The following is an 11118-nucleotide window of genomic DNA, read 5'->3' as shown; positions in this document are numbered from 1 at the left end:
AAATATTATGTTTCGCTAAAATTTTACCGCCCCAATCAAACTACCGATCCGGGCACGGAACAAACAAAAATCAATCGCACCCGATTCCGGGGTTCTCCCCGGATTGAGATATTATTTATTCAGGGACAAATTTCTAAACTATGCCGCGGCTCACGCACATTTTTCGCTAATCTTGTTCGGATTTGAACGCGATAAAGTCCACGTTGACCGGAGCGGTGATTGGATAAACTCCGGTCGACTGCGATTCAACCGAAATTTGAAATTTGCTCCAAACGCGCCCGCTTGTTTTCCATCCAGGTGTCCGTCTGTTTTCGCGAATAACTGCATTTTACAATTCCGCATGCATGATATACTGTTCGTATTTACATTGAATGCACAAATATGTCAGCCGGCCATGATAGCTTTGTTTATGACAACATAAAAATCGGACATGAAAATTAAACTGGTACGTCCGCGGACTCCGGTGGCATTATTCCGGTTGCGACATGTGAATGCTCATTATCAGTGTTGCGTTCTCTTCTTTTTCGAACAAAAATCGTCAAAACGCAATACAGATAATGTGATTACGTGAAATGTTACTAGAGGGATGCAGCGTTGCGCTATTAAAGTGGCGTGCGGGTTTGGATTTTTGGGGGGCTATCTGGTGCGTTATCATAATACGTGAATTTATTTTTATATCACGACAGGGCTAATTGCCGAGCCGCAATAAATCTCACGATTGGCGGCCAATAATTGGTAAAATTTAGCCGCATATAAAATACAAATAGAGAGGTATCTGTGCCACTTAATTTGATGTATGTTTGTATTTGTAGATAAATGAAGAAATATGTTACGTTTATCTTTTAATTTCAAAATTTATTGTTGGGAGAAATAAATGTTGTTAGGGTTTTTAGATTTAAAAAAATTTTAAATATATTTTTCACAGATTTTACATGAAGCAATTGTGAAAATACAAACCCAAGTGAAATATGTAAAATTGTTATTAACATAGAAAATTATTTCAAATTCGTTCAGAATAAACTACGGAGCGCTCAAAATCGAGTCGAGTTATGAACAAAAAGCCTGTCTTAACTGAAATTTTTTCAAAGCTAGATAATTTTGGGTGGTGTTACAAGGGTATTGTCTTTATCTGTTTTTGTATTGAAAATCAGCATAATTTTATAACCTAGCAGTAATTATTAAAATGGTCTGAACAAAATAAATTCATCATAATGAATGCTTACTGTTTATTGGTTATTCCCGCAACGATGTTAAAAGAGACGGAGAATGCACATACACCGTTCAAGCTTGCAAAGAAGAATTTTTAGCCAACTAGCCGGACCAAAATGTTTTGAAAAAGTAGATCATAGAGATTATCCTAACATTATTCGATTTCTGATAAAAGAGGCAACAAACTTTCAACGCCTACTAGGATCCCACATTCATTTATAGACACTTATAATTTTATGCTGAAATATTCCATCCTGAAAAGCTACTAAATCATTTAGAATCGTAAAAATTATTTTGTGCTCCAGAACTTTGGAAGCTCTTGTTGATCTTTCCTTTCTGTGTGTGATATTCCTTTTTCTTCATTTTTTCAGCAACTTCAAAATAATTCCTCCTCAGCTTAGTCCATCTACTTGTTTTATATTTAAGCCTCCTTCCACATTTTTGTTTGGTTTTACCATATTCACAGAGATAACGGGCCTTCAAATAAATTTATATTTAGAGCAACCTATGGGAATTCTATTGTTTGCAACATTTTTCCAGCGTAGAAAATGATACAAAAAACGTCTGACATTTTAACGAAATAAAATTAGGTTAAAAAATATTTTTAATTTTCCCTTTATGAGAAAATTGAGTACCTTCCCTCAATTGCCAAGCAACGTATAATACGATGAATAATAAAATTATTTTCAATATTTATCTGGTCAACTTGTCGAAACAGACGTCAAAAGTGACAACTACTTTTGAAATAACCAAAAATGGGATAATTTCGCCAAAGGCAGGTGAACAAATGTATAAAATCTAAATCAGAGAACGCAAGAAGTTTATTCTTCCGGCAATTAATGAAATATGGTTTGTTATGAATAAGTGAAAATTTCCAGAGCAATTGTAACCTTGAGGGGTATGGGAAATTGACGGGAGGGATATGATGAATTGAACCTTTGTTGATGGAAGGTAAAATGGCGACGTAGCGTCAAGTGAGTATAATCTATTCATTTTGATTGTGACCACTCCGTAGTAACTTTTCAGTTGCTAGGTTATTGATAGGGAATTTTAGATAACACTAAATCCAGTCGCAGTTGGCAACCCTCGGAGGCGCCATTTTGACAGAAACGTCACGCTCACAGAAGACAGAACGGAGAACGACTTGCGCAAACGTTTTTCAACGTACACTGTGCGCATATCTATAAAATTGAGTTTTGGTACAAAATTTTACAATTCAAAAAGAAAATGCCACGTCGTCTTCTCAAAGTTGGGACCAAACGGTTAATATTGACTTGTTTCGAGACATTTATTGAAGCCAACGGGAAAACAACTCACAAAAATGAACATCACCAATAAAGTTAACTCTATTTGTGCTTTTTTGTTGTACATTTTGGCTAGTAAGTGTTGTAGTTTGATATCTTCTGCCTTTTCATCCCCTGTAAATCATTTTTTTGAACTTTCTGTCTGATTAGTTTTTATCTGAAAATATTTGTATTAATCAATGCTAATTGAAAGTTCTGATTACCTTTATACCAGGCATTTTTCGCGTTTGTCTTACTGCCAAATTACCATTTCCTTCGTTCTTCATTAATATCGAGAGTTGCATGAGGTGATTTCGAAGTTTTTAGCTTAAATAATCTGTACCTGGATATAACTCCACTTTTCAACAGACGTGATCACAGAATCAGACAGACGTTTTTAGTTTCTCCTACTTCAAATATTGATTTCCGTTATTAATATTGATAAATACATAAAAATCATTGCTTTACTACCATGGTCAAGTTTTGACAATTCTGACATTTTCCATCATGTTCACACCACACAAATATTTAGTGTAAAACGTATGCAGCACACAGCTAAACAGCGCCTACTATGTTTTTCGTTGTGGTCACAATCAAAGTGAATAGATAATAATACATATTATTACCTTAAAAATCTTAATCAAAAGTGAAATATGCAGGGCCTGTGAAGTGCATCGGAATCACAAGAAATTTATCCTGACTCCTGTGCATACACTCTGCATCTGCAACGTATTAGCGCAGCTACACGAGCGGGACTCGTCATCGTCGAAATGAAAGAAAAGACTTTTAGGAACATTCTTGACATTGCAAAAAAAGCTAGAGTTACACGTAGGTTTTGAACAACAGATCAAGCATAGTGGCAGTTATTTATTTTAGCATCATTATTACTTATTAGTAAAAATTTAAGATCAAATTTTATAACTAAACGATGTAGAATGCAACAAATGAAATAAGAAACATGTAAAATAAAAAGAATAATTTATAACAAGTGTTCAAACTGACCACCTTTCATCTGAAGGAATAGGCGAGCTCGTTTTATTAAATTTTCCTTTGCCAGTCTAAGCATATTAGGAATAACAGTAGCCAGTGTTTCGTAAATTTGGTCATTTGGTTCTTCTAAAATACTACTACTAAAATAGGTTCGCGGTAAATATAGTTCTTCAAATATACTTCTTCTACCGTCGTCATCAAAGAACTGAAGAACAGCATCTTCAGTCTCTGGCGTTCTAACTTCTCGCGGGGGACCACCAATTTCTTGTCAGGTAGGCACCAAGGACCCAGTGTCTCGAGCACGGTACATCAACCGTAGAAATACGTTATAATTTGGATGTGGCAAACGTCGTGAAAAACGTATTGCATATTCCCTTGCATCCTCACGTGCATTGCGCCGGCACTCTCCATAAATTATGAGCATTTCGGCATACTCTGCAGCTGTATACATGATTTCAATACGAAGTTTGACAATTTCGAATCAAATTATAACTTGACGTTGTCAAAATCTTCACAGTTGCCCAAACATTTACTTGAAATTCCATACCATTCTTACTAGAATTATGTTGCTAGGCAATTCAAACCATTGGTTAAATTTACGTGAAATTCAAATTAAGAGCGTCCTTCTGATTGGTCAACTTTAATTATTCATTACAAAAAATCGATTATACCCTGTCCTTTTTTTTAAAACGCTATTGCTTTCAGTTATCACCAAGGAAAACGCCCTGTAAGTTTGATCCGCGAGTTATGGGACACCCTGTATATATTTATTTGAACGCCCGATATAAGTTTGAAAAGCTCGTTAAAAATATTCTTCAAAATCACATCACAAGACACACTTTACTTTTGTTTGCATTCTGATATTTACGAATGCATTTTACACCAACAAGGTGAAAATAAACTGCATTCCACAGCTTCCACTACCAATTTTTATTGTAGCTTTTATCAGCACTAAGCTTCCTTGCTCAGCTTCATGTGAAACATTTTTCCAGTTACATTTGCTAAAATCCGACATGCATGCTTGTGCTTCCCTTAACGACGACATTCATTTGGAGAAACGATATCTTGTCTTCGTTGCAGGTAGACAACAAGCATTAATGGATAATTTAGGGAACAGAAATGTGTGTATGAATGTTATGTGACAAAAATTAGATAAAAAACACTCGATGCCAAAGGCGAAAAGGAAATAATCGCACAGCAATTCGAATACACCGAAAAGTCGTATTATAGATAAAAGCAAATGGGATAAGGCACCGTATTTTGTTGAATCGTTCTATTTTTTGCGGACGGTTGAATTCGAGAAATCGAAATTAGAAGAACATAACGACGGTCGATAACGATCGTGTGTTGCCATTGAAAACCATCGTAGCTAATAAAACGTGATGTTTTCTCGAGCGAAGGGAAAATCGCCAAAAAAATCCGGGCGTTCGGAACGAGAGTGATGGCAAAACAAAACAAAAAAATTTGCCAGTTGGGAAAATTTCATTGAACCTCCACTAGGTACTCGGACATAATTAAATCAATAGTAGTTTATGTTTGACTCGGTAGTTTGTGTCATTTTCATTGCGATAAATTTCTTCGTATCTGCGCTGTTCGGAATTGTAGCGAATTCTTTAACGCAAACACAAATTAAAAGTGTCTCAATTAACTGAAGACCCGACCAGTGCCTAGATCATTAAAAAGTTTCGCTTTGATAAAATTTTATTTCCAGTCATTATGTTCCCGAAATACTTTTTATCAGAAATAACTTGTTTACAGTGAAAATATCTCTCCGGAAAAGAAACAAAAATTTAAATTTTTATAGTATAATCAGAAATCAATATCTTCTCGGTGAAGGTAGATTCGCTGGCTGTGTACAAACATTGATTGATGAAAATTTTCCCGCAAACACCGAAAATACCCTGATAAACATTTTTTAATACCTTGAATATTTTTTATCGATGGCAATGGAATCGCGTCTTGGAAGGCGATAATGAGCCGCCTGTCATCGAGGCTACCCCCAATTCGGTTCAAAAACTTCCAAGTGGATGTGTTATTTTTCATTATTGATTTTATTAAAATTTCAATCTTCCACGTTTGCGTTGTGATTTTCGTTTCATATAGCTTTAAGATAAATATATGCGACTTCGATTTATGGAAATTTTGCACGAAAAATACAGAGATTGCCTCTCTGGGCTAAATGTTATCTTTTCGCAACAAAACAACTTTCAAATTATATCGATCCAAACGATGAATTGTGTCTGCTCGTACGTGCTGACAAATTCGCATCAGTTACATTCCCAAAAATAAATAAAACCTTTCAAAATTTCGGCTCCAAAATAGCTTTAAATCGTGCTAAGTTAAGCGTGTGAATATATTTAGCACACACGAGTAAGTCGAGAGCACATAACACACGCAAGAACACGAATGAGTCAGTTGGTTGTTGGTTCTTCTACAAAAGCTGTACCTCATGTGCGCTTAATTTCCATGTATTGTCTAAATACCGAGGCTTTGTACGCTTCGTTAAGTATTTCATTCTAAATTAAATGTTCTGACAAATAGCAAATCATATTTCTGTGCGAGAGTTTCAAAGAATCGCATAGAAATTGAAAAACACATTTTGATCAGTGTAAAAATGGCTACAATTAGTATTCAAAATCGAATTTGTTTATGTTTTTCACCATTTTCTCATTGCAGGGTTGCCTCATTCTTCAACTTAATATCTAATTACATATCTAATTAAATAAATAATATAAATAACAACTAAAAGGTTCTCAAAAAGAAAACAAATCAAGAGTGCTACCTCATTTTTTGTTTCATCGAGACGTTTGTCTTACTTTGAGTCGTACTCATAATTATACTTACTATAGGTACACAGTCGTTTTATTGGTTACCTATTCACCCCGTTTCGAAAGTAACATTCTAATATGTAAAATGCTTTCGCTTCAATGGTAAAATCCATTGATACCACTTATTCTGCTTGCTTACAATTACAGTAAACGTCTGTAAATTTTGCCGAAATAGAAAAGTTGTTTTCTAGGTTAACAACAGCACACTGTTAAAATTGATATTTCTTTGACATTTAAAGGCCCACAAGTGCCAAAAAAGGCCCAATTTACACACGAACGAGTTGAATACAACGTTTTTTTGTTCGACGAGCCCCTTGAAGGCTCCAAATCGCTTAAAATCTTTAAAATTAGCTTGACGTTTCGTTTTACAAGTTGTGAAATTTATCAAAATTCGTTCACATAGGAGAAAATTCTCAAATTCTGACAGTGTCGAACAAAAAACTTAATTATTTAATAGTACTGTCGCGAGCAAAAAAAACTGATCGTCAAAATCATGTTTTGACGCAATGGAAAATGCTCTATCGTAAAACGATCGTAAAATCATAACCTATCATCATGTTGTATGACATTAATTATTTAATTTTTTGACACTTTGTTGACGTGGGCCTAATCAGGCAGGGAAAATTTTTTGATTTGTGACAATCTAACCAAATTTTGAAATGACATTGACGACCAGAATTTTTTGCTCGCGACAGTATACATACTTCTATTAAAAAAAAGGCGTACAAGTAGTGAGCACAATTTTGGCTAGATTGTCATATTGTATACCTATCCTTTAACTGTTGTTACTTAGAAACCTGTAAACAAAACCCATGCTGATAGCTGGATTTTATCGATATATTTTTCAGTGATTTTAATGTGTGTAAATGTTTTGCCTTATTTATTAGGCAAGTATTACCAATTACTGAATTACTACAAACACAACTCACAATTTAAAAATTTATAAAAAGCAATTTTCACACATTTGACATACATGCAAAATGTCAGTAAGTAATACATACCGTAATACGTTTTCTTGGAAACGATTAATTAATTTTGTCCCCATTTACAGTAGCTCTCAATACGTGTACGCTTTTTTTTTTTGAATAGAAGTGTACAGTTGGTGGCAAAAAAACGGGAAATGAATGTAATGTAGGGAATGTAAATTTCCTTTTGCCATTTGTCAATTAATTGTGTACTTGACAATAGTTACCTATGAAACAATGAATATTTTTTTTTATGTTAGGTACCTGTTGAATTTTGATAATAATTCTAATCTATGTCCCGTAAGAAGGTTTTACATTATAAAAAAATTGTATAAATATGTCAATTTTATTCTGACAGTTCCCGTTTTTTTTTGCAACCACCAACTGTAATAATATTGGGTGATTCAAAATGATTGTGGATAAATATGGCAACTATAATGCAGTAGGTATGCTACAGTTTCTAAAACCTGACAAATTATGAACAACTTTTTTGAAAAAAATCTGATCATTCATTAATGGTGATTCATATCTAGTTAAAAAAGCTTTGGCACCACAAGTTCTGTATCTCAAAAATGACAAAACCAATTGTGCCGTTTGGAATATATTTTTTTTGTTCGACACTGTCAGAATTTAAGAATTTTCTCCTGTGTGAACGTATTTTGATAAATTTGACAAATTGTCAAAACGAAACATCAAGCTAATTTTAACGATTTTAAGCGATTTGGAGCCTTTAAGGGGCTCGTCGAACAAAAAAACGTTGTATTCAACTCGTTCGTGTGTAAATTGGGCCTTTTTTGGCCCAATTTATGCACGAACTCATTAAATAAACTACCGGGTGATCAAGAAGGACTGTTTAAGTTGGCAGTACAATTAAGAAAATTTTTTAATTGGGTTATTTATAACACTGCAACCGGATATGTTTTGTTGGTTTATTTGACAAATATCTGATGTAGGTATAGCATTAACAACGACAAGCCATCAACAACCGAAAGTTACTCCTGTTATACGATTTAAAATACAATTCAGTGTTACCAACTTAAACAGTCCTATTTGATCACCCCGTATAAATCTGTTTCAAAATCAAAAATCCACCACCTGTTGAATTATATTGACGGAAAAAAGATATCCCTAGAATAAGTTTCATTTTTTTGGGTTGGCCCCACCTCCCGGTAAAATTTGACACTGAAATGTTGAGTTTATTTACCTAACACAAAATACATACTTATTATGTGCAAAAAGGTGGTAGCTACCATATCATACCTTTTGAGTAAAATATAAAATGAGAATAAAAAACACGATGAACTACGACCAAAACGACTATCAACAGTTTTCTTTCATAACCCCACTTTTTTCTGACATGCAGACACACTAAAAACAAAAGTTGGCGACGTTGTCGGTTATTTTCGAGGTAGAATGCAGTGTTGGTGGATTTTTGATTTTGAAACAGATTATACTATTTTTTTGGTGTGCAAAAATAAATTGCATTTATATTATTATTTATATATATTTCACGCGTTTTATAATCTCCCAACACTTCTTGTAATCACGGTTTAATTGGAGAAAATCAGCGAAGTGGCTGACCTCTGGTGGTAATTTTTGAACTAACGAAATAGGGAAAACAAATGTTTACGTATTGGCCGTAATACATTTCAATCGCCTAAAAATAGCCAAATTCGTTTGTTTTACATAATAAATTGTGCATGAAGTGATGACGAGTACTATCGCGGCCAAAATACTTTGGTCGTCGCTTTTTGACACTTCAAACGTAAATAAAGTATTAATGTCAATATACTTGACAATTTCAAATTATTCTTGTCAAAAATATGACATCTTCAGTTTTTGATAAATATTGAATCGTCTTACTTGCTTCTGAAGGTTGTCTAAACCGCGACCATGTTGATCTTTTGCTTTTGAACCCTGTCTTCGCAGCTGGGATTTATCCTACCCGTATGTCACTGATGGATTAAAATAATTTTGACAACAGTAAAAAATAAGGTTAAACATCCTAAAGCTTGCTTTACAATTGAATATCAATTATGCCACATTGACGACCAAAGTATTTTGGCCGCGATAGTACCTCAAAGTGTTATTGTTCCGTGCCGCAGTGTGATACAGTGTGATATTTAGTGAGCAAAGACATTTCTCTGCACTATTTCCATGATGTTATTTCCCAATGAAAAACTCTAAAAAATACCAAGCAGGAAGTTTTAAAAATCGGAAAACCTATTAAAGAGCTTCTAGAAATAAGTGAGAATAGAGTCAATTGCTTTATTGGCCCCTAAGAGTTGGGTATCAATCCCTAATAATAAACTGTTTAAAACCCCTTGCAGCAGGTCCAGATGTTGCGATTTTTTCCAAGCAGACTCAGGGACTGGGGCTAAATTCGGAGATATTATTGGGAGTTACAAAACACTTTCTACCAACCGATTTTATACCTTTGGGCAAGTTTGTGAAGCTTTGATGATTATAGCTTTTTACACAACAGCAAAAGGTGTCAAGTGAGACAATTGAAACTCACAGGGATTCCGTCTCACAATTTACCAGTGGGTACTCACAATAAAACCGTAAAATGTCGACAAACTAATAGGTAACGCTTCTTAGGTACTATAACAACAAATTTTATTGACCAAACTAGTGTCGTTTTTTTGTAGTTCGTGAAGGTTAAATTTTGGTGTAAAAGAAGCAGGAAATAATCTGGGTGGCGCTGCTGATGCTGACAAATTTTCTCCAACTGTTGATGTTAATGAAGAAACAGCACAACAGACAAACATAAATGTTGGAGAGCTGGTTCAGAAAGTTCCAATGACAAAGGTCTTGGTAGACAAATCAACGCAAACTGATGATCTTGGTGGTTCTTATAACTTGCAATTTGTTTTAAACCATTTATTATAATGTAAAATGTCAACAATTGTTACCGGCAAATTAAATCCAAATACAAATAAAATCAGCTGTTCTTTGTTTTCCCTATTTCGTTCAATTTGCAGCGCCATCTTGCGGTTGCTGATTTTCTCCAATAATCCAGTTCGAAAACTGCTGCAAAGAACAGAATATATCCACGCTGTAAATATCTGAAATTTAAAATTGTTTTAACTCTGCAAAATTTCTTTTAAACGAACTTTACTTTAAAACTCTATTGATTTCCAAAGTATACTTCCATAGTTTATTCTAAAAACAATTTAAACTTTCGAATTTTGTTTCAGACAGAAATTTCCGCGGCGACGAAACACTGCATCACCCAACTTAGTAAGAATGTTGTGCGAGCGATGTACAACTTCGAGACATTTCTCTCGCACAAACGACAAACTTACACTCGACTTTATCACAAAAAAAAACAATAATTGAAAAACACGTCTTCTGATTTACTAAATTAGAAAACGTTTTAAATGCATTGTAGATTTTTGAGGAAATGTGTGTGATGCGAATTACATTTATAAAAAACCCAATCCCATTCCTTCGCAACAAGACACTCATAAACCTCTACACTCCGCCATGGTTCACCAGACACACCTGACATTTTAGACTTTATCTGTCCCATATCCTTGTTCCTTCTTGTTCACAAATCAAATCTAATAACGCGCTCTGCTCAGGATGCTTCGCTCCAACAAAAATAAAACAAAAACGCGAAAAAGACGTTGTTTCAGCAGCGCAACTGCATTCCCCGCAAAAAAAAAAACAGTTTCCTCCAGAATTCTTCCATCAATTATCTGTCTGGGTCACCACGAAAATTAACGACACTATTTTCAAATATATCATCACTTCGAGTGCTGATTTACACATCGATAAATCGGAGTGGCGACAGAAAATCGAACCGATGCAGATGCTCCTTGTAGTACATTTCACTGA

General features: G+C 34.5%; 2 long non-coding RNA genes across 2 annotated transcripts; one reads left to right on the top strand and one right to left on the bottom strand.

Annotated features, from left to right (window-relative positions):
- Positions 1–2539: 2539 nt before the first annotated feature.
- Positions 2540–3104, bottom strand: LOC138141420 (uncharacterized). The gene is made up of 2 exons (XR_011163149.1): positions 2725–3104; positions 2540–2670 (listed from the first exon to the last, which is right to left on the bottom strand). It is a non-coding gene; the product is annotated as an uncharacterized lncRNA (long non-coding RNA).
- Positions 3105–8659: 5555 nt separating this feature from the next.
- On the top strand, positions 8660–10228 carry LOC138127022 (uncharacterized). The gene is made up of 2 exons (XR_011158066.1): positions 8660–9862; positions 9927–10228. It is a non-coding gene; the product is annotated as an uncharacterized lncRNA (long non-coding RNA).
- The last annotated feature ends 890 nt before the right edge of the window (positions 10229–11118 follow it).

The sequence above is a fragment of the Tenebrio molitor genome, chromosome 1, assembly GCF_963966145.1.
Source record: "Tenebrio molitor chromosome 1, icTenMoli1.1, whole genome shotgun sequence".
Classification (NCBI taxonomy): domain Eukaryota; kingdom Metazoa; phylum Arthropoda; class Insecta; order Coleoptera; family Tenebrionidae; genus Tenebrio; species Tenebrio molitor.
This window is presented reverse-complemented; position numbering and strand designations above follow the sequence as displayed.